We start from the raw sequence: 25,508 nt of genomic DNA, 5'->3' as shown, positions 1-25,508 counted from the left end.
AGAAGCACATACGTTCGAGACTGAGTGATTTCTGAGGAAAATGTGCCATCCAGGTAAGCCATCATTACGAATGGGAGAGTGAACATGGAACGGGTGAGGCAACTTTTACAGGCAGGTAAAAGCAAATATTATGCTATGCTTTATTTTGATTGTGCATGAGAACGTATCTGTTGAAATAAAAGTAGACGGATAGGTACATGAGTAAAAGGCAAAAAAATCCCACTTAGAAACATGGAAATCCTATTGATATAGTATGATTTAGCCAAAGTCGAAGTAACCCAGGCTTTAAGTGTCAGTGAACAAATAAAAAAACATAACAAAAGCTAAAATCAAAAGCCTGGCTTTGCCCTTTTTCCCCCTCGCTGTGTTTTAAATGCATTCATATTTAGAAGCTTGCCTCATGTATCTCCACAGGAGGAAAGCTGAGAGCACTCAATCACTCACCCCCCCTCCGTCTCACTCTCTCATCCGCTCATGCAAAGAGGAAAGAACCATCTACCACCCTGAGACACACAACCTGGGAGCAATGATCCCATAGAGGGGATTGGGTCTGTGAGAGCACACACAATCTTACTCACAAAAATCACATCCATAAACTTACTCACTCCATCACACACAGAGAAACCAACACACACACATACAGTAAATTCTCTATCACACACACACGCGCGCGCACACCCACACACACAAACAATCTCTATCCAACACACACACCCTCTCTGTTCGACACGCTTCCTCCTTCCATCTGATTACTAATCAGTGACGGCGGTCTCTGGGCCTTGTACTGCAAGGCGATGAGTGAATAATTGCCCCTATTCTCGACAGCTGCCGTCCCTCCGAGTCATTCACACAGGAGGCCTGGGACTACCATTACCACCACCATCATCAGCACCAGCAGTGGACCCTAAAGCAGATGCTGGCTGCCAAAATGGAAATAAGTCCCAGACTTTATTGTGCGTTTTCCTCTATGATTTTATTCATGTACAGTGCATTCAGAAAGTATTCAGACCCACTCCCTTTTTCAAAATGTTGTTATGGTACAGCTATTCTAAAATGGATGAAACACATCAAACGTATCACCAATCTGAACACAATACCCCATAATAATAAAACAAAACCAGGTTTTTAGACATTTTTGCGCATTTATTAAAAATAAAAACAGAAATACCCCAGTTACGTAAGGTATTCAGACCCTTTGCTATGAGACTCAAAATTGAGCTCAGGTACATCCTGTTTCCATTGATCATCCTTGAGATGTTTCTACAGCTTGATTGGAGTCCACATGTGGTAAATTCAATTGATTGGACATGATTTGGAAAGGCACACACCTGTCTATATAAGGTCCCAAAATTGAGAGTGCATGTCAGAGCAAAAACCAAGCCAAGAGGTTGAAGGAATTGTCCGTAGAGCTCCGAGACAGGATCGTGTCGAGGCACAGATCTGGGGAAGGGTATCAAAATATTTCTGCAGCATTGAAGGTCCCCAAGAAAACAGTGGCCTCCATCATTCTTAAGTAGAAGTTTGGAACCACCAAGACTCTTCCTAGAGCTGGCCGCCTTGCCAAACTGAGCAATCGGGGGAGAAGGGCCTTGGTCAGGGAGGTGGCCAAGAACCCGATAGTCAGTTTGACAGAACTACAGAGCTACAGATGGGAGAACCTTCCAGAAGGATAACAATCTCTGCAGCATTCCACGAATGAGGGCTTTATGGTAGAGTGGCCAGACGGAAGCCACTGCTCAGTAAAACGCACGACAGCCCTCTTGGAGTTTGTCAAAAGGCAACTAAAGGACTCTCAGATCATGAGAAACAAGATTCTCTGGCCTGATGGAACGAAGATTGAATTCTTTGGCCTGAATGCCAAGCATCACATCTGGAGGAAACCTGAAATCATCCCTATAGTGAAGCATGTTGGTGGCAGCAGCATCATGCTGTGGGGATGTTTTTCAGCTGCAGGGACTGGGAGACTAGTCAAGATCGAGGGAAAGAAGAATGGAGCAAAGTACAGAGAGATCCTTGATGAAAACCTCCTCCAGAGCACTCAGGGCTTCAGACTGGGGCGAAGGTTCACCTTCGGACAATGGACAATGACCCTAAGGACAGAGTCAAGACAACGCAGGTTTGGCTTCGGACGAACCCGATCAAGCATCTCTTTAGAGACCTGAAAATAGCTGTGCAGCAACACTCCCCATCCAACCTTACAGTGCTTGAGAGGATCTGCAGAGAAGAATGGGAGAAACTCTCCAAGTACAGGTGTGTCAAGCTTGTAGCGTCATACCCAAGAAGACTCGAGGCTGTAATCGCTGCCAAAGGTGCTTCAAGAAAGTACTGAGTAAAGGGTATGAATACTTATGTAAATGTTGTATTGACTTTTTTAAAATGCATATTTGCAAAAAATATGGGGTATGGTGTATAGATTGATGAGGGAAAAAAACAATTTAATATATTTTAGCATAAGGCTGTAACGCAAAAAAATGTGGTAAAAGTCAAGGGGTCTGAATACTTTCTGAATGCACTGTACATGCATGTCTTTTTCAAGTTTGAGTGATTGTTTTAAAATTGTTAAATTAATACACTAAAAAGCATCCCAAAAGGCATCCTATTGGCACCCCAAATGGCCTGCCTATAGGGCTCTGGTCAAAAGTAGTGCACTTTGTAGAACAAATGTTGCAAATTAGGACACAAATGCTGCCTCTTGGGGGAGGGAGCGACAACAATCTAAACAACAATTTAGATATCAGTGCTCTTGTATCTGGTCTTGTACCTGGCCTTTTTATTCATTTTGTAGGTTGTTTTGGGCATATCAGAGTTGTATAAGGTGAGTGAGAGTTGAAATAATATGAGTAGAGAAAGTAATTTGATCAAAAATCTTAAATTAGAATATTGGGGCCCATTGTCTGAAGTCTGGAAGGGTGTAATGGTATTCTGCATGCTCACTTTACCCCAAACATTACCCGTGTTACTGTGCCTCCAGGACCCAACTGTATCTCTGCATCTCCATGTGATATGTCCTGTAACAACAGCCACAAGAATGTGTAGGGCACAGAGGCACGACCTGGATTTACAACAACTTCACCAATCTCAGGGAGCCAAAGAAAGAAAATATGCAGATGACAAAAGATACCATCTGAACTCAAGGAGGCGTTTTATTCCTAAGAAGGAAAATCCTCAGGACAAGAGGAATACTTGAAAGCAGTGTTTCCCCTTTGAAATAACAAAACATGTGGAGAGTGGGAGGGAGACAGAGAGACGAAACGGCCGTGTGACTGTTGTAGTCTATCAAAGCAACAAGTCAGGTGTTGCATGCTATCAGGCCAAATGCCCTTATCGTAGGCACTCTGCTAAATTCACTGCCATTTCCTGGTGTTGATAGTTTTGTAGTGTGCGCTAGCCACGCCGTGGCTATCAGTGCATGCTTTGGCGCATGCAGGGCGAGACCAGGGCCCTGTAATTTCCCCTAGTCTTTATCACCTGGCACTCCATGGGGAGTTTTTAAATCGGGGGACAATCACACGGTATCAGATCAGGCCCTGGTGGGCACAGGAGGGAAGATAGCTGGAAATGGGGAGGAAAAAGTATAAGGGAAAATGGGAATTTGTAGCTGTGAGACATCCATTACCTAAATCTGTTTTTACCTTGCACTTGCAAAAAAGAGAGAGGGAGAGAGGGAGGGAGTGATGGAGAAAAGTGAGGAGATGCGCGCTGAAACGTCATTAGCCCAAACTACCAGCCTCCTAGGTCCCAGCATCATTATCAGCACAAACCTATTTCTCAGCTCCCTGAATTCAGCAGAGGCACACCGATAGCCCCAAATGCTTTCATGTGCAGTGCACTGAAGGGAACGCCACGCCACCCAGGAGTGGGCCCTCGGAGAGTTCTGCTGATTAAATCAATTTATTTAATGATTTTTTTCAGGGACCGGCTCCCTCCACCTTTATTGAGAGCTGATAACATCTTGAGGATCTGAGCAGGAGTCATTTAAGGTTGTGTAACAACAAGCCATTAGGAATCGTAATATTTTTCGTATATCTCTCTAGTATCTGCATGTTTTGCACTGGTATCATAGTATACCTCGGGGCCCATATTTTCCTAGCATTGCTTTGAATGTATTAAAAAAATTTTATTTATACATTTTATATCAGTAGTGCCACAATTTGACCTATGTGGAAGACACATGGAGTCTTGTCTCCATTCTACGGTGATTGGATATGTATTTGGGGGACCACATTGTATTGTATATATAGCTCCCCTCGGCTAATGTATTCTCTGCCTTTGTTGCCTGTGCCTGTGATGTTACTTTCCAGTGCATGCCCACAAAGAATGCTTTAATCAAAAGGCAAGGCAACACAAAGGCCAGGGTGGAAAATATATCTGAGTGAGGATATACAATGATATAGTCAGTGAGTGAGAGAGTGAGAGTGAGTGAGTGAGAATGCATTTACTTGCACGCAACAGGAGTGAGGCCCAGGTAGAGAGCCAATGAAAGACATATCCCAGGGGGAGATGTCTCCCCCACAGGAGCCATGGTAATGAAACCTCGATCCCCACGGCTCAAAGGAAACACAGCGCTGTGGACACCTGGGCCTGCAATGCCAACTCCAAAAACACACACGCGTGCGCAGACAAACACAGACACACTCCAAACACATCTCTGTTCACTTTATGACACATCCACATACAGTCACTCTCTGATCCCAGAAGAAAAAGAAGTGAGATGTATTCCCTCTTGGCATAGGGGCAGCAGGGTAGTCTAGTGGTTAGAGCGTTGGAAAAGTAACCAAAAGGTTGCAAGTTCGAATCCCTGAGCTGACAAGGGGATTCTGTCATTCTGCCCCTGAACAAGGCAGTTAACCACCTGGTCCTAGGCTGTCATTGAAAATAAGAATTTGTTCTTAACTGACTTGCCTAGTTAAATAAAATAAATAGGGGTGAAATATAGCAGATGTTATTCAAATATCGTCCATTAAAAGTTGCAGCTTGCATGACGCCGCAGAATTCTATGGCACGTTATTTAAGTGTGAACCACTGGTACCATTAATGCTAGTTTGACAACCAGAGGGCATCTTTGAGAAGCATTTGATAGCTTTCAATAGTGGCTGTACTAGAAAATGTTTTTAAAAAAATTGTAAGAGCATAGTATAAGGGACTGATTTTAAGAAATTTTGCTTAATTAAATTGATTAACAACGTGAAGGTCGGGAGTAGGCTACAGTACTGGGCTATTTAGCTAAAGAATCCCTGTGTTGTGTGGCCACACAGAAAACCGGGGTTCAATTCCCTGACGGGGAGGAAGGAGTAGGCTGTCCTTGTAAATAAGAATTTGTTCTTAACTGACTTGCCAAGTTAAATAAAGGTTACACTAAGAGAATAACATTTCTACACCCTAATTTTCTAATTCTAGTCTAACCAATACCCAAACGGAGGCTCAGTGAAAATAAAAATCTCATTCATTTATCAAGACCAGACCCCATGCTTGTCTCAGAGCAGTGCAAAACCGTGCTAAAATAGTTGTAGGCTATTGCTTCAAATCCTATTGCTTCTACCTTCATTATGTTCTTTAAAAAAATAAGACTTTTAACAGCACATTACTCAACACTAGTGAGACTCGAGTCGCCTACAGTAGGCCTACAGTGTATCGAGAAAATGTTGTGACTCTCCGCCAAAAATTGGAGGATATTTCTGTAATTCAGTGATATTTATTCCCACAGTAATTCATTATGGATCCATAACTAAATAAACATCAGCATTTTGAAAGATTATTTTTATCATTATTTTATTAACAAAAGCATAAAGATGCCATTATTAGTTACATTGTTTTAGATTAAACGGGCAGACTGGCACTAAGAACAGAAAAGCGGGAACGTTTCCCTCGTCAGCCACCCAGTCGCTGTATAACACAAATATATATAACACAAATGTTGCCAGTGTGGCGGTCCCCCCCTCCTCTTCCTCCTTTCTCCATGGGCTAGGTTGGTCTTCTGTGCGTGGATTTGTGGCCCATCCCGTGCCCCCTGCCTTGAACCTCGCGCGCCCACCACTGTTTCAGTAGATACAGCTGGAGAACTGCAAGGCAATCCCATTGTGCGCCACCCGGGAGCCATTACCAATATGACCAATATATATTGTCCTGCTAATAACAGGGTTAATAATATATCTGTGAGAATATCAAATGGGCTTTTATATAATTCTAAATTAATAATAATACATCGCTTTGTTTAAAAAATAACATTTTGGAGATGATTTTGTTTTCAAATAGCGTAAAATGAGCGAGAAAAAGGCCATTCTTGAACATGGGGTGAGACATTGTTACTAATTTGTAAATAGCCACTTTGTTATTTACAATGATTTATTTCTGTTTTTAGAGGGAGAGAAAGCAAGAAACTACAGTTATCTCATGGGTCTCCAAGTCAAGGCCGGCACAGGGATTGAACCAGCATCTGTAGCAACACAGCATGCAGTGTCTTAAACCATTGCACCACCCAGGCGCTGTATAACATAACTGGTCGGGAGTGGCCTACAGTACTACAGTAAGAGCAAAATAATCCTAACAAAATAGAATAATAAAAACCTTAGTGTAACAACAGTTTTAGTAATACTGAAGTTGTGCACAATTATCAGTTTCTATTTAGGTTTATGTCATCCATTCTTTGTCAGTTAGAGACACAGTAGAACCCAAAAGCATAACCAGTGTTCTAACTTCCCCTTGCGCTGGTCTGGAGCAATGAAGTGGTGACGCAGGGTAACGTAATAAACCACAAATTACTTTTAGTGGAGCAACCACTGTATATCAGCTGTTTTGAAGTAGTTACTGTTTGGTCGGTACTGCTGGAGGGGAAAAAGACTATAGGAAATAAATAAGCGTGCACACACACACAACCTCCCCCACCTCCCACCACACGCACACAACCGCCCACACACCCCAAACCAAGACACTCACACACACAACCTCCCCCACCACACGCACACAACCTCCCCCACCACACACACCCAACCTCCCCCACCCCCCACCACCACACGCACACAACCGCCCACACACCCCAAACCAAGACACTCACACACACAACCTCCCCCACCACATGCACACAACCTCCCCCCACCACACACACCAACCTCCCCTACCACACACACACACACACACACACACACACACACAATCTCCCCACCCACCCACCCACCACACACACACACACACACACAAACCAAGACACACAAAAACAGATAAATAAACTGGCAAATAACTGTTTGAAGTGCTAACTCTCGGGCTGGCTGCTTATCTCCTCTGAAGTATTATGGCTCTCTAATCCATCTCTGTAACTCAGCCTCTTCACAGGCTGCTTCCTGCCTCAGCGCACCGCATCACAGCCCCAAATCCTCTGGTAATGCTGTCTTCCTGGGCTGTCTCCTTGGAGATAACGTAGGCCTCCCCATTTCGCCATCATACCATGACACCTTCCCTCTCTCTCTCCTGCTTCCCTAGCCCCCCCCCCTATCACTGTTATAGTGGATGCCCACCGCGGGCCCCTCCTCCAGTGTCCCTCTGCTTCTCTGTAGGTGCCCCCATATACTCACACCGAGGGGCCAGACTGATCATCCGGCTGCACTAGATAAGCTATGGTGGACTCAAAGGGAGGTATGAGTGCTATATCATGGACCAAGGGAGGAATTTGATTGTGTGACTGTTTGTCACCTACTTCTGAGCCAGAGAGAAAGAGAGAGAGATACAGAGAAATAGTAATAGAGAGCGAGAGCGAGAGCGAGAGCGAGAGATAAATTAAGTGATAAAATATACAGACCACAAATTCCAATTGGCTATACTTAAACTTTTTTGGGATAGGGGGAAGCATTTTCACTTTTGGATGAATAGCGTGCCCAGACTGAACTGCCTCCTACTCTGTCCCAGATGCAAATATATGCATATTATTATTAGTATTGGATAGAAAACACTCTGAAGTAGAGGTCGACCGATTATGAGGACCAAAAAAAGCCGAAAAAAAACAAGTTCCTTGCTCAGAACATGAGAACATATGAAAGCTGGTGGTTCCTTTTAACATGAGACTTCAATATTCCAAGGTAAGAGGTTTTAGGTTGTAGTTAATATAGTATTTATAGGGCTATTTCTCTCTATACCATTTGTATTTCATGTACCTTTGACTATTGGATGTTCTCATAGGCAATATAGTATTGCCAGTGTAACAGTATAGCTTCTGTCCCCCTCCTCGCCCCTACCTGGGCTCGAACCAAGAACACATCGACAACAGCCACACTAAGCATCTTTACCCATCGCTCCACAAAAGCCTCCCCCACCACAGCGCAAGGGGCGCAAGGGGAACAACTACTCCGAATCTAAAAGCGAGTAGCTAGCTAGCCATTTCACATTGGTTAAACCAGCCATTAGGCTGATAGGCTTGAAGTCATAAACAGGGCTGTGCTTGCAAAGAGCTGCTGGCAAAATGCACGAAAGTGCTGTTTGAATGAATAATTACGGGCCTGCTGCTGCTCAGTCAGACTGCTCTATCAAATTAGACTTAATTATAACATAATAACACACAGAAATACGAGCCTTTGGTCATTAATATGATCAACTCCGGAAACTATCATTTCGAAAACAAAACGTTTATTATTTCAGTGAAATACGGAACCGTTCAGTATTTTATCTAACGGGTGGCATCCCTAGGTCTAAATAGTCTTGTTACATTGCACAACCTTCAATGTAGGTCATACTTACGTAAAATTGTGGCAAATTAGTTCGCAATGAGCCAAGCAGCCCAAACTGTTGCATATACCCTGACTCTGCGTGCAATGATCGCAAGAGAAATGACACAATTTCACCTGGTTAATACTGTCTGCTAAACTTGATTAGTAGTTATAACTAGTGATTATGATTGATTGTTTTTTATAAGATAAGTTTAATGCTAGCTAGCAATTTACCTTGGCTTCTATAATAATCTGTCGTTCTGCCCCTGAACAAGGCAGTTAACCCACAGTTCCTAGGCAGTCATTGAAAATAAGAATGTGCTCTTAACTGACTTGCCTAGTTAAATAAAAGGTATACTAAAATAAATAATACTTATCGGAAATCAGCGCCCAATTAATCGGTCGACCTCTACTCTGAAGTTTCTAAAACTGTGAGTATAACAGAACTCATATGGCAGGCAAAAAACTGAGAAATAATCCAAACAGGAAGTGAGAAATCGATTTTCAAAACAGTGCCTATTGAAATCCCAGTGAGATATGAATGAGGATGCACTTCCTAGGGTTTCCACTAGATGTCACCGTCTTTAGAAACTGGTTTGAGGATTCTACTATAAAGGAGGGGCTCATAATAGCTCTTTGAGTGAGTGGTCTGGCAGAGAGCCTCGGTCTCATGACGTGCGCTCCCGACAGAGTTTGCTCTCGTTCCAATGCTTTTCTTCAGACAATGAAATTCTCCGGTTGGAACCTTATTGATGATTTATGTTAAAAACATCCTAAAGATTGACTGCATACGTACTGCATACGTCATTTGACTTGTTTCTACGGACTGTAACGGAACTTTTCGAGTTTTTGTCTGGAGGAAGTGCTCGCGCCTCATGAAGATGGATTACTGGGCTGAACACGCTAAATACAAGTGGCTAAATGATGGGCTTTATGGAACAAATCAGTCATTTATTGTCGAACTGGGATTCCTGGGAGTGCCTTCTGATGACAATCATCAAAGGTAAGTGAATATTTATAGTGTTTTTTCTAGCTTCTGTTGATGCCAAAATGGTGGATATTCCTCTGGCTGTTTTGGGTTCTGAGCACCGTTCTCAGATTATGCTTTTTCCGTAAAGATTTTTTGAAATCTGACACAGCGGTTGAAGAGGTTTAGTCTATCTTTAATTCTGTGAATTACACTTGCATCTTTTATCAATGTATATTATGAGTATTTCTGCAAAATCAACGGATGTTTTGGAATCAAAACATTACTGCACGTAACGCGCCAATGTAAACTGAGATTTTTGGATATAAATATGCACATTATCGAACCAAACATACATGTATTGTGTAACATGATGTCCTATGAGTGTCATCTGATGAAGATCATCAATGATTAGTGATGAATTTTATCTATATTTCTGTGACTCCTATCTTTGGCTGGAAAATGGCTGTGTTTTTGTGACTTCACTCTGACCTAACATAATCATATGTTGTGCTTTAGCTGTAAAGCATTTTTTGAAATCGGAGTTGATGGGTAGATTAACAAGAGGTTTATCTTTCATTTGCTGTATTGGACTTGTTAATGTGTGAAAGTTAGATATTTCAAAAAAATATTTTTGAATGTTGCGTGCTGCCTTTTCAGCGGAATGTTGTCGAGGAAGTCCTAGAAAGGTTAAACTCTAACATCATCTTTAGCTCTGGCATCTTCCCCAATATTTGTAACCAAGGACTGATCACCCCAATCCACAAAAGTGTAAACAAATTTGACCCCAATAACTACCGTGGGATATACATCAACAGCAACCTTGGGAAAATCCTCTGCATTATCATCAATAGCAGACTCCTACATTTCTTCAGTGAAAATAATGTACTGAGAAAATGTCAAATGGGCCTTTTACCAAATTTTTGTACGACAGACCACATATTCACCCTGCACACCCTAATTGACAAACAAACAAACAATAACAAAGGCTAAGTCTTCTCATGCTTAGTTCATTTAAAATAAATATTTGACTCAATTTGGCATTTATTTGTCACCAAGATGGCATAGCAGTCAGACATCTTTTGTCCTCGTCTTGTCCCGTATATATATATATATATATATTTACAACTTTCTTTGCATTCCTTTTTAGACATTTTTTTTATTTTCCATAAACTCATCTTCAAAACACTCTCCTGCAACCCGCCTCACCAATTTATATTTTTTTTAAAGAAAGTATTATTTACCTCAAATCTGTAATCCTCCATAGAAGCTAACCAGAAGCTAGCCAGAAGCTAACCAGAAGCTAATCCAGAAGCTAGCCAGAAGCTAATCCAGAAGCTAGCCAGAAGCTAACCAGAAGCTAACCAGAAGCTAGCCAGAAGCTAATCCTGAAGCTAGCCAGAAGCTAATCCAGAAGCTAGCCAGAAGCTAGTTAGCTTCTTTACTGGCTAATGGTTAGCTTCTTTACTGGCTAATGGACCACGGTTTGTGGTATCAGCTTCCCTTTAGCTCGAAAATCTATTGGCAGTTTTGTACGGCGCGGCTCGGACCGGAACATACCAGACCTATTTATCTCTCCATGTCCCCGGATTTCTACCGCAAGCTCTGGACATTTATACCTGGATCTCGCAGCTAGCTGCTATCTGTGTGACTATCTTTTTTTTACGTCGATTCCGGAGCAAACATCAATTATTCCGGAGCTAGCTGAAGAGTTCCATCAGTCACTCCTGGGCTACAATCACCTATCCGGACCCATTTTACTGCCAACGCGGAGCCCCACCGGGCCTTCACAACTGGACTACTGACGTTATATGCCCAGCTGGCTCCTCCGTCGCGACGTTACCTGAATGCCCATCTGCGGTCCGTTAGCTGTCTTATCGGCTGCTATCTGAATAGACCTATCGGACAATTGTTTTCTAGTTTTCTTGGGCCTCTATAACTATATCTATTTTTATTTTTTTTTATTTTGCGAATTGGATTGATCCCCTTTACTACACGGAACCCCACTAATCCTACCGACAGAAATGCAAGAGGTGGCTAAAACCAGACCTCCATCCTATGCTAGCTTGCTACCGATGGCCCGGCTAGCTGTCTGAATCGCCTTGACCCCAACCTACCTCACTACTCACTGGACCCTTTTGATCACTCGACAAAGCATGCCTCCCCTTAATGTCAATATGCCTTGTCCATTGATGTTCTGGTTAGTGTTTATTGGCTTATTTCACTGTAGAGCCTCTAGTCCTGCTCACTATACCTTATCCAACCTATTAGTTCCACCACCCACACATGTGATGACATCTCCTGGTTTCAATGATGTTTCTAGAGACAATATCTCTCTCATCATCACTCCATACCTAGGTTTACCTCCACTGTATTCACATCCTACCATACCTTTGTCTGTGTATTATACCTTGAAGCTATTTTTTCGCCCCCAGAAACCTCCTTTTGCTCTCTGTTCCAGACGTTCTAGACGACCAATTCTCATTGCTTTTAGCCGTACCCTTATCCTACTCCTTCTCTTTTCCTCTGGTGATGTAGAGGTGAATCCAGGCCCTGCAGTGCCTAGCTCCACTCCTATTCCCCAGGAGCTCTCTTTTGATGACTTCTGTAACCGTAATAGCCTTGGTTTCATGCATGTTAACATTAGAAGCCTCCTCCCTAAGTTTGTTTTATTCACTGCATAAGCACACTCTGCCAACCCGGATGTTCTAGCTGTGTATAAATCCTGGCTTAGGAAGACCACCAAAAATTCTGAAATTTTCATCCCAAACTACAACATTTTCAGACAAGATAGAACTGCCAAAGGGGGCGGTATTGCAATCTACTGCAAAGATAGCCTGCAGAGTTCTGTTCTACTATCCAGGTCTGTACCCAAAACAGTTTGAATTTCTACTTAAAAATCCATCTCTCTAAAAACAAGTCTCTCACCGTTGCCGCGTTCTATAGACCACCCTCTGCCCCCAGCTGTGCTCTGGACACCATATGTGAACTGATTTCCCCCCATCTATCTTCAGAGCTCGTGCTGCTAGGCGACCTAAACTGGAACATGCTTAACACCCCAGCCATCCTACAATCTAAGCTTGATGCCCTCAATCTCACACAAATTATCAATGAACCTACCAGGTACCTCCCCAAAGCTGTAAACACGGGCACCCTCATAGATATCATCCTAACCAACTTGCCCTCTAAGTACACCTCTGCTGTCTTCAACCAAGATCTCAGTGATCACTGCCTCATTGCCTGCATCCGTAATGGGTCAGCGGTCAAACGACCTCCACTCATCACTGTCAAACGCTCCCTGAAACACTTCAGCGAGCAGGCCTTTCTAATCGACCTGGCCGGGGTACCCTGGAAGGATATTGATCTCATGCCGTCAATAGAGGATGCCTGGTTGATATTTTTTTAAATGCCTTCCTAACCATCTTAAATAAGCATGCCCTATTCAAGAAATTTAGAACCAGGAACAGATATAGCCCTTGGTTCTCCCCAGACCTGACTGGCCTTAACCAACACAAAAACATCCTATGGCGTTCTGCATTAGCATCGAACAGCATCCGTGATATGCAGCTTTTCAGGGAAGCTAGAAACCATTATACACAGGCAGTTAGAAAAGCCAAGGCTAGCTTTTTCAAGCAGAAATGTGCTTCCTGCAACACTAACTCAAAAAAGTTCTGGGACACTGTAAAGTCCATGGAGAATAAGAACACCTCCTCCCAGCTGCCCACTGCACTGAAGATAGGAAACACTGTCACCACTGATAAATCCACTATAATTGAGAATTTCAATAAGCATTTTTCTACGGCTGGCCATGCTTTCCACCTGGCTACCCCTACCCTGGTCAACAGCACTGCACCCCCCACAGTAACTCATCCAAACCTTCCCCATTTCTCCTTCTCCCAAATCCAGTCAGCTGATTTTCTGAAAGAGCTGCAAAATCTGGACCCCTACAAATCAGCCGGGCTAGACAATCTGGACCCTTTCTTTTTTAAATTATCTGTTGAAATGTTGCCACCCCTATTACTAGCCTGTTCAACCTCTCTTTCGTTGTCGTCTGAGATTCCCAAAGATTGGAAAGCAGCTGCGGTCATCCCCCTCTTCAAAGGGGGGGACACTCTTGACCCAAACTGCTACAGACCTATATCTATCCTACCCTGCCTTTCTAAGGTCTTCGAAAGCCAAGTCAACAAACAGATTACCGACCATTTGGAATCTCACCATACCTTCTCTGCTATGCAATCTGGTTTCAGAGCTGGTCATGGGTGCACCTCAGCCATGCTCAAGGTCCTAAATGATATCTTAACCACCATCGAAAAGAAACATTACTGTGCAGCCATATTCATTAATCTGGCCAAGGCTTTCGACTCTGTCAATCACCACATCCTCATCGGCAGACTCGACAGCCTTGGATTCTCAAATGATTGCCTCGCCTGGTTCACCAACTACTTCTCTGATAGAGTTCAGTGTGTCAAATCGGAGGGTCTGCTGTCCGGACCTCTGGCAGTCTCTATGGGGGTGCCACAGGGTTCAATTCTTGGACCGACTCTCTTCTCTGTATACATCAATGATGTTGCTCTTGCTGCTGGCGAGTCTCTGATCCACCTCTACGCAGACAACACCATTCTGTATACTTCTGGCCCTTCTTTGGACACTGTGTTAACAACCCTCCAGGCAAGCTTCAATGCCATACAACTCTCCTTCCGTGGCCTTCAATTGCTCTTAAATACAAGTAAAACTAAATGCATGCTCTTCAACCGATCGCTGCCTGCACCTGCCCGCCTGTCCAACATCACCACTCTGGACGGCTCTGACTTACAATACGTGGACAACTATAAATACCTAGGTGTCTGGTTAGACTGTAAACTCTCCTTCCAGACCCACATCAAACATCTCCAATCCAAAGTTAAATCTAGAATTGGCTTCCTATTTCGCAACAAAGCCTCCTTCACTCATGCTGCCAAACATACCCTTGTAAAACCGACCATCCTACCAATCCACGACTTCGCCGATGTTATTTACAAAATAGCCTCCAATACCCTACTCAACAAATTGGATGCAGTCTATCACAGTGCCATCCGTTTTGTCACCAAAGCCCCATATACTACCCACCATTGCGACCTGTACGCTCTCGTTGGCTGGCCCTCGCTTCATACTCGTCGCCAAACCCACTGGCTCCATTTCATCTACAAGACCCTGCTAGGTAAAGTCCCCCCTTATCTCAGCTCGCTGGTCACCATAGCATCACCCACCTGTAGCATGTGCTCCAGCAGGTATATCTCTCTGGCCACCCCCAAAACCAATTCTTTCTTTGGCCGCCTCTCCTTCCAGTTCTCTGCTGCCAATGACTGGAACGAACTACAAAAATCTCTGAAACTGGAAACACTTATCTCCCTCACTAGCTTTAAGCACCAGCTGTCAGAGCAGCTCACAGATTACTGCACCTGTACATAGCCCATCTATAATTTATCCTAAACAACAACCTCTCCCCTACTGTATTTATTTTGCTCCTTTGCACCCCATTATTTCTCTCTCTACCTTGCACATTCTTGAACTGCAAATCAACCATTCCAGTGTTTTACTTGCTATATTGTATTTACTTTGCCACTATGGCCTTTTTTGCCTTTACCTCCCTTATCTCACCTCGTTTGCTCACATTGTATATAGACTTGTTTCTACTGTATTATTGACTATATGTTTGTTTTACTCCATGTGTAACTCTGTGTCATTGTATGTGTCGAACGGCTTTGCTTTATCTTGGCCAGGTCGCAATTGTAAATGAGAACTTGTTCTCAACTTGCCTACCTGGTTAAATAAAGGTGAAATAAAAAAAATAATTGAAATAAAAAAACGAGGGTCTGCTGTACAAATTGATGGAAAGTGGTGTTGGGGGAAAAACAAACAACATTATAAAATCCATGTACACAAATAACAAGTATGCGGTTAAAATGGGCAAAAAACACATTTCTTTCCACAGGGCCATTGTGTGAGACAGGGATGCAGCTTAAGCCCCGCCCTCTTCAACATATATATATCAATGAATTGGCGAGGGCACTAGAACAGGTTGCAGCACCCGGCCTCACCCTACTCGAAACTGAAGTCAAATGTCTACTGTTTGCTGATGATCTGGTGCTTCTGTCCCCAACCAAGGAGCGCCTACAGCAGCATCTAGATCATTTGCATAGATTCTGCCAGACCTGGGCCCTGACAGTAAATTTCAGTAAGACAAAAATAATGGTGTTCCAAAAAAGGTCCAGTTGCCAGGACTACAAATGCAAATTCCATATAGACACCGTTGCCCTAGAGCACACAGAAAACTATACAAACCTCAGCCTAAACATCAGCGCCACAGGCAACTTCCACAAATCTGTGAATGAGAGGCAAGAAGAGCCTTCTATGCCATTAAAAGGAACATAACATTTGACATACCAATTAGGATCTGGCTAAAAATAATTCAATCAGTTCTAGAACCCATTGCTCTTTATGGTTGTGAGATATAGGGTCTGCTTACCAAACAAGAATTCACAAAATGGGACAAACACCAAATTGAGAGACTGCATGTAGAATTCTGCAAAAATATCCTCAGTGTATAAAGTAAAACACCAAACAATCCATGCAGAGCAGAATTAGGCCGATACACGCTAATGATAAAAATCCTGGAAAGAGACGTTAAATTCAACAACCACCTGAAAGAAAGCGATTCCCAAACCATTCATAACAAAGCCATGACCTATAGAGAGATGAACCTGGAGAAAAGTCCCCTAAGCAAGCTGGTCCCAGGGCTCTGTTCACAAACAGAACCCACAGAGGCACAGGCAGCAACACAATTAGACCCAACCAAATAATGAGAAAACAAAAAGTTAATTACTTGACACATTGGAAAGAATTAACAAAAAAACAGAGCAAACTAGAATGCTATTTGGCCCTAAATAGAGAGTACACAGTGGCAGAATACCTGACTACTGTTACTGACCCAAACTTAAGGAAAGCTTTGACTATGTACAGACTCAGTGAGCATAGCCTTGCCATTAAGAAAGGCCGCCGTAGGCAGACGTGGCTCTCAAGAGAAGACAGGCTATGTGCACACTGCCCACAAAATGAGGTGGAAACTAAGCTGCACTTCCTAACCTCCTGCCAAATGTATGACCATATTAGAGACACATATTTCCCTCAGATTACGCAGATCCACAAAGAATTTGAAAACAAACCCAATTTTGATAAACTCCCATACCTACTGGGTGAAATACCACAGTGTGTCATCACAGCAGCAAGATGTGTGACCTGTTGCCACTATAAAAGGGCAACCAGTGAAGAACAAACACCATTGTAAATACAACTCATATTTACATGTATTTATTTTCCCTTTTGTACTTAACTATTTGCACATCGTTACAACACTGTATATAGACATAATATGACATTTTATAATTTTGGAACTTCTGTGAGCAATGTTCACTGTTCATTTTTATTGTTTATTTCACTTTTGTTTATTATCTACTTCACTTGCTTTGGCAATGTAAATATATGTTTCCCATGCCAACAAAGCCCTAAAATTGAAATTAAATTGAAATTGAATTGAGAGAGAGAGAACGCGAGAGAGATGGGGTGTGAGAGGGGGGAGTGAGAGACAGCAAGAGAGGGGGAGTGAGAGACAGCAAGAGAGAGGGGGGTGAGAGAGAGAGAGCACGAGAGAAAGAGAGAGGAGAGAGTCTACTGAGCTTCTTACTGTCAGCTAAATGAGCGCCCATCAAGCAGCAGTCAAGTGGAATCAGGTTCATGCCATACAGCTTGCTGCAAGTCAACTAAAGCAACTTCAAATGGCTTGTGGAAAGGCACTACGCAAACCACTTATAGTCATGTCAACATTTAGCTGGAAAGAATGAGGGAAAGACAAGCTCTTCCTCAAGTTAAATGGTTTCAATAGACTATCATCTCTGTAACTTTCTCTTACAAGTGCAGAAGTTAAAACAAAGCTAAAATATAAACCATAAAGATTTCTATCGGGGACGTATACTTGGAAATTGGTATACTTGGAAGTATACTTGGAAATGGAAATGTGTATATCGCTTTATCAAATACCTACAGGTACTACGGAATGCAGCATCAGCACTGTCCAAGAGGAGTATGCTGGAGTACTGAAAGGTTATGATGTCGTATGGTCTTGACACACCACAACACATATCACATACTAACGATCTCTATCATCACTTCTCTGCAGATGGGGGCTGTACAGTCCACAATAGCTTCACTCCATCCAGTGTGCTACCACCAGAACATAAAGGGGGGAAGGAAGGATAGATAACTGTCATCGTATATCTTCTTTAGTGTGCAACTCCATTTGAGGGTGTGAACTTAGTCGGGGGAGTGAAAGTGGAGAAAGAGAAGGGTGAGGAAGAAAGGAGAGAGAGACAGTAAGAAACAGAGAAGAAATTGATGAAGGATGAGAGGAGAATGGAGTGAAAGAGAAGACAGAGTGAGAAACAAGGCAAGAAAGAGGAAGAAAGAGGGGAAATGAGAGAGGGTAGCCTGGTGTTATAGACTAGACCTAACAGAGTAAAAGCCCAGCTGGGAAACTCATATTAGTATGATATGTTACGTTTAGTTATATAAGCCTCGAACTCAGGCCCTGTGTGTAGTTAACTGACCATCTCTGCCCATTCATCGCCATTTTACCTGTTGTTGTTGTCTTAGATGATTAGCTGTTGTTTCTTACCCATTGTTGTCTTAGCTAGCTCTCCCAATTGCTTTATGCCTCGCATAAATACTGTTGGTTAGGGTAGTTATCATGGTTTGATTTTACTGCGGAGCCCCTAGCCCGACTCAACATGCCTCAGATACCTCTTTTGTCCCACCTCGCACACATGCGGTGACCTCACCTAGCATAACTAGTGTCTCCAGAGATGCAATCTCTCTTATCGTCACTCAATGCGAAGGTTTACCTCCACTACCATACCCCAGTCTGTACCTCATGCACTGAATCTATTCTACCACGCCCAGAAATATGCTCCTTTTATTCTCTGCCCCCAACACACTAGACAACCAGTTTTAATGGCCTTTTGCCGTACCCTCATCCTACTCTGTTCCTCAGGAGATGTAGAGGTTAACCCAGGCCCTGTGTGTCCCCAGGTGATCTCATTTGTTGATTTCTGTAATCGTAAAAGCCTTGGTTTAATGCATGTTAATATCAGAAGCCTCCCTAAGTTTGTTTTACTCACTGCTTTAGCACACTCCGCCAACCCTGATGTCCTTGCCGTGCCTGAATCCTGGCTTAGGAAGGCCACCAAACATTCTGAGATTTCCATCCCCAACTACAACATTTTCCATCCAGATAGAACTGCCAAAGGAGGAGGCTTTGCAATCTACTGCAGGGATAGCCTGCAAAGTTTTGTCATACTTTCCAGGTCTGTGCCCAAACAGTTTGAGCTTCTAATTTTAAAAATGAATCTCACCAGAAATAAGTCTCTCACTGTTATAGACCCTGCTCAGTTCCCATCTGTGTCCTGGACACCATATGTGAATTGATTGCCCCCCATCTATCTTCAGAGTTAGTTCTGTTAGGTGACCTAAACTGGAATATGCTTAACACCCTGGCCGTACAACAATCTAAGCTAGATGCCATCAATCTCACACAAATGATCAAGGAACCCACCAGGTACAACCCTAAATCTGTGAACATGGGCACCCTCATAGATATTATCCTGACTGACCCGCCCTCCAAATACACCTCTGCTGTTTTCAATCAGGATCTCAGCGATCACTGCCTCATTGCCTGCATCCGTTATGGGTCAGTGGTCAAATGCTCCCTAAAACACTTCTGCGTGCAGGCCTTTCTAATCAACCTGGCCCGGGTATCCTGGAAGGAAATTGACCTCATCCCGTCAGTAGAGGATGCCTGGTTGTTCTATAAAAGTAATTTCCTCACCATCTTAAATAAGCATGGCCCTTTCAAAAAATGTAGAACTAAGAAGAGATATAGCCCTTGGATCACTCCAGACTTGACTGCTCTCGACCAGCACAAAAACATCCTGTGGCGTACTGCACTTGCATCGAATAGTCCCGCGATATGCAACTCTTCAGGGAAGTCAGGAACTACTACACACAATCATTTAGGAAAGCACAGGCTAGCTTTTTCAAACAGAAATTTGCGTCCTGTAGCTCTAACTCCAAAAAGTTCTGGGACACTGTAAAGTCCATGGAGAATAAGAGCACATCCTCCCAGCTGTCCACTGCACTGAGGCTAGGAAACACTGTCACCACCGATAAATCCACAATAATCGAGAATTTCAAGAAGCATTTCTCTACGGCTGGCCATGCTTTCCTCCTGGCTACCCCAACCCCCTGCCAACAACTCCGCACCCCCCGCAGCGACTTGCCCAAGCCTCCCCAGCTTCTCCGTCACCCAAATCCAGATAGTAGATGTTCTGAAAGAGCAGCAAAACCTGGACCCGTACAAATCAGCTGGGCTGGACAATTTGGACCCTCTCTTTCTAAAATTATCCGCTGCCATTGTTGCAACCCCTATTACTAGTCTGTTCAAACTCTCTTTGGTATCGTCCGAGATTCCTAAAGATTGGAAAGTTGCTGCGGTCATCCCCCTCTTCAAATTGGGTGACACTCTAGACCAAAGCTGCTACAGACCTATATCCATCCGTCCCTGCCTTTCTAAAGTCTTCGAAAGTCAAATAAACAAACAGATCACTGTCCATTTCGAATCCCACCGTACCTTCTCCGCTGTGCAATCCGGTTTCGGAGCTGGTCACAGGTGCACCTCAACCATGCTCAAGGTACTAAATGATATCATAACTGCCATCGATAAAAGACAGCAGTGTGCAGCCATCTTCATCGACCTGGCCAAGGCTTTTGACTCTGTCAATCGCCGTATTCTAATCTGCATACTCAACAGCCTTGGTTTCTCAAATGACTGCCTCGCCTAGTTCACTAACTACTAGAGTTCAGTGTGTCAAATCGGAGGGCCTGTTGTCCGGACCTCTGGCAGTCTCTATGGGGATACCACAGGGTTCAATCCTCAGGCCGACTCTTTTTTCTGTATAAATCAATGATGTCGCTCTTGCTGCGGGTGATTCCTTGATCCACCTCTACGCAGACGACACCATTCTGTATACATCTGGCCCTTCTTTGGACACTGTGTTAACAAACCTCCAAATGAGCTTCAATGCCATACAACACTCCTTCCGTGGCCTCCAACTGCTCTAAAACGCTAGTAAAACTAAATGCATGCTCTTCAACCGATCGCTGCCCGCACCCTCCCGCCCGACCGACTACCATCACTACTCTGGACAGTTCTGACTTACAATATGTGGACAACTACAAACTACAAATAGGTGTCTGGCTAGACTGTAAACTCTCCCTCCAGACTCATATTAAACATCTCCAATCCAAAATTAAATCTAGAATCGGCTTCCTATTTCGCAAAACAAAGACTCCTTCACTCACGCTGCCAAACATACCCTCGTAAAACTGACTATCCTACTGATCCTCGACTTCGGCGATATCATTTACAAAATAACCTCCAATAATTTACTTTGCAAACTGGATGCAGTCTATCACAGTGCCATCCGTTTTGTCACCAAAGCCCCGTATACTACCCACCACTGCGACCTGTATGCTCTCGTCGGCTGGCCCTCGCTACATATTCGTCGCCAGACTCACTAGCTCCAGGTCATCTATAAGTTATTGATATCTCAGCTCACTGGTCACCATAACAACATCCACCCGGAGCATGCGCTCCAGCAGGTATATCTCACTGGTCATCCCCAAAGCCAACACCTACTTTGGCCTCCTTTCCTCCTAGTTCTCTGCTGCCAATGACTGGAACGTATTGCAAAACTCAGTTGGAGACTTATAACTCCCTGACTAACTTTAAGCATCAGCTATCTGAGCAGCTTACCGATCGCTGCAGCTGTACACAGCCCATCTGTAAATAGCTCATCCAACTACCTACATCATACCCATGTTGATTTAATTAACTTCATTTGCTCTTTTGCACACCAGTATTTCTACTTGCACATCATCATCTGCACATCTATCACTATCACTCACAGTGTTAATTTGCTAAATTGTAATTACTTCACTACTATTGGCCTATTTATTGCCTTACCTCCTTACTCCATTTGCACACACTTTACGCAGTTTTGTTTATCCCATGTGTAACTCTGTGTTGTTGTTTTTTGTCACACTGCTATGCTTTATCTTGGCCAGGTTGCAGTTGTAAATGAGAACTTATTCTCAACTGGCCTAATAAAGGTGAAATAAAAAAATCGAATAAAAAAATAAGACAGAAGGTTACTTAAAGAGTGACTGCCCCTAAAAAACAACTAATCCCTTTAAAAATGGCCTGTGTGGCATCAATATGAAATAACAACATATATTCTTGACTACAAAATATAATTAGGATAATTTTGGTCATAAAGTCAGTCTCATCTAAAATGGAGTTTGGAACCCGAGTGTGTCACAATGAGTAAATTAAGGTTGGGTTTGGATTACAATTATGCCAACAATTCATGCTCCCTTTTGCCAAGCTCGAAGTGCAAATAATTCCGTTCATTGAATGGGGCTCCGTTGTTTCATCGCCCCCAACACATTCAAAGGATCACAGCGGTTTGAGACTGAAAAGCCCTATCCGAATTGACCATGTCTCTGGCTCTGGTTCGGCAATGCATGCTTCCAGAAGGATGCACAAACAACTATGGTTTACATGCCCTGCTAGTTAGCTAGCTAATGTTAGCCTACAAGTCAGATTTGCAAATGAGTTCGTAGCTCATACAAGTGTATTATGTAATGGATAATGGATGCAGCTATGGTGGTAGCTTACTCATGTCTGAGTCTGACTAATACAGTGAACTAGGAGCAACAAACCGTAACATCGTCACTGGGCTGAACCTAATCTAATCTGCAGCTGCAGTCAGTGTCTGTAAAGCATAGAATTAGCTTGACCCGTGTTACTGCCCTGATGACACAGATGGCTTCATCAACAACAGTAATGTGTGTTATGTGAAAAGTTTTGCTAAACTAGTAGGTTAATTACCCAGCCAAGCAGATGCAAGTAGTAGAGTTATTTTGGTTGTAAAGTGCATTATCAAAACACTGTCTTTTTTTATTTCAAATTGCAATTTACCACTTGGCTGTCTATTGTATGACTCTGTCACAGGCCCTCCCAGTCAACACCACCTCATAAGATGAGGAAGTACATTGTTTATGATGATTGCCTTCTGCATTCGTTCGAGAAATGTCCATTTTGCAGCCAAACATGGAACATAGAGAATGCCAGCAAGGGGACCCTCAGCATCACACAGGCATGCCCTCGCTGTGAGCATTCCTGTAAATAGAACAGGGATGACACTTGAATCAGGGTGGTGACATTTGACCTGGTCAAAGGTCAAAACAGTTTTGAGTTTTGTCCCAATTCACCTGCATTAACTAGCCTGGTGGAACCAGCCTGATCGCTGCACCCATTCTATTTCACTTCACATATCCTGATTTCTGAAGGGAAATAGAAATGTGAATGCAGAAATCAGGTTGTTTCCACCGTGCTAATAATATCCACCATTGAGAATGTAATCAGTGCTCTGTGTGTGTGTTTGTACGTGACCAACCAGTATCTTTGATGAGGGGCCAGGAGCTGATCTGCGCTGTCATGGCCATAAATAGGGTGCTGGCAAAGACCTTACCTTCAGCCTCTCCTCTTGCCTGCTCACCAATGGTTGTCGATGGGGAGACCTGAATTAGGTAGGTTTCGTCTGACCTGTTCAAACCTCAACATAGTATAAGTTTGTTTTTTCAGATATCACCTATCCTAACTACCATTGGTAACAGAACAGTGAATACCCAAGAAACACCCACTTCAAACCACACCCCCAAGCCAACTCACGTTTGGCTTCCATCAATGTCGGCAGTATTTCTTGAGGACAATGAGTTCCCCTTTAATACAAAAGGATGGTGGTTGGTCGGGGTGAATACGTCAATGTATACCCGCGCGAAAGTCTAGCAACTCAAAGGTTGTGTGTTCGACAACTTTTGCAACTACTTACTACTTTTGAGCTACTTTACCACTACTTAGCATGTTAGCTAACCCTTCCCCTAACCTTAACCATTTAAGCTAACTCATTACGCTAACCTGAACCATAACCCCTAGACTAGCTAACATTAGCCACATAGCTAACGAGTGTTAGCCACCTAGCTAACGTTAGCCACAACAAATTGGAATACATAACATATCGATGGATAGGGAATTGAGAATGCACTGTCTGGAACGTAAAAGACACCTGCCCAAAAGGCCTCCGTTTATTAAGTCATAGTTCCACTAGGGCTAAGCCATGGTTCGACCACTTTTTAGTCAATAAACAGGTATTCAATCCTATTCCAACTATTATATATATATTAAAAATAATGTAGGCACTAATATTCTGTATCGATGCTGTAAAAGTATTGTATCTGATGACCCCGGAAATTCAGGATAATATGTAAACAGTTTGCTTCAAATTGCAAACTGCCCCAACCCTCTGACTCATATTAGTGTCATGATTCTCATGTTATCATTAAAATCAGGACACACAAACTAATACAGCTCACTAATAAAGCTTTGCAATACCATAACAGGTCCAGACCCCCCCACCCCACCCCACCCCCGCAGGGCTCTCTCTTGTTTTATATCCGCAATGCCTTGGCACCTCAGAATTCCCCTGGCTTATGCCAGTGTCTTTGAACACCTGAGCTGCCAGCAGAGACAGCACAGAGACAAACCCTCCCTGGCACGCACACAAATGAGCGTGCACACACACACACACACACGAGGGCCCAGGAGGAGTGCATGATGAGGAGAGACAGATGGTGCTGATGGCTCCTGTTCTCAGCTCAACATCCAATCAAAAACACCACACCAAACACATCTCTCTGCTAACAATCTAACCAAACACTCACTTAGCCCAGTTTGACTTTCACCATCTACCTTTAGTCTAACGTAGAAGCACAGGATCTTCTGCGTTTAAAAAAATAATGTTTATTCATTATGAAATTATGAAAAATATTAATAACATTCCACCCATGAGGCCACTAGGTCAGTTGACTGTAGGAAAGGCTACTAGATTAATTCCTATCAATACATAACTGGAAGAACCTATTCACCTTATTTTCCAGCTCTAAATCACTTGACAATTAACATCACCCTTTTGCTTATCATAACTATCCAATTCCTACAGATTTCTTCAAAAGAAGGGGTAGGGGCAGTTATGGACTGAGACATTGTGAACGCTGATCCGTACAGACTAGTGGCTGAGAGGGCCACTTGTGCAGGTCATTAATCAGAACAATCAGCTAATCTACTCTCAAACACCAAGGACGCTAATTAAACACCATGGGTGAGACCAGTGGACACAGCAGCCAGCCTGGATTTGAGTAGCCTCCAGTCCAGCCGAGGTGCACTGATTCAGGCATGATGCACTACAAAGGCCCTTGGCTATAAGCCTGAAGGCCCGAGCCAAGAAGCCAGGTGCAGGAACAACTCAAGGTTAGGCGGAGTCTCCTCACTTCCAGATGCATCACAGTGGTGATTCGATGCCAGCTTCTGCTAGTCAGCGCCAGTTCGCCCCTTTCCACACACATATGGGCAGTGAGCGGGAATCAAAGCCCCACATTAGTGGGTAAATATCAGCATTAAAGGTTTGTTTGGATAGGCAAACCAGCCGGGGCAGGAACTGTCACGGGCTGAATTTAGACAGGAGGGGAGGAGTCCTCCCTTTCTGAGAAGAGAAGTGACGAGAAGAGGTGACAGTGCCCTTCCAAGTATCTTCTTTTTCTCAGAAGAGAGCGGAGACAGAGAGTGCCCACCAACCCTTCCAACA

General features: G+C 43.4%; 1 protein-coding gene across 7 annotated transcripts in view; it reads right to left on the bottom strand.

Annotated features, from left to right (window-relative positions):
- The window catches only part of ptprt (protein tyrosine phosphatase receptor type T), a 415,965-nt gene that overhangs the window by 234,993 nt on the left and 155,464 nt on the right, over positions 1 to 25,508 (bottom strand). The gene's annotated exons all lie outside the window — the stretch shown is intronic.

This window comes from Oncorhynchus tshawytscha, linkage group LG02, assembly GCF_018296145.1.
Source record: "Oncorhynchus tshawytscha isolate Ot180627B linkage group LG02, Otsh_v2.0, whole genome shotgun sequence".
NCBI lineage: Eukaryota > Metazoa > Chordata > Actinopteri > Salmoniformes > Salmonidae > Oncorhynchus > Oncorhynchus tshawytscha.
The sequence above is the reverse complement of the archived record's forward strand: the minus strand, read 5'-3'. Positions and strand labels throughout refer to the sequence as shown.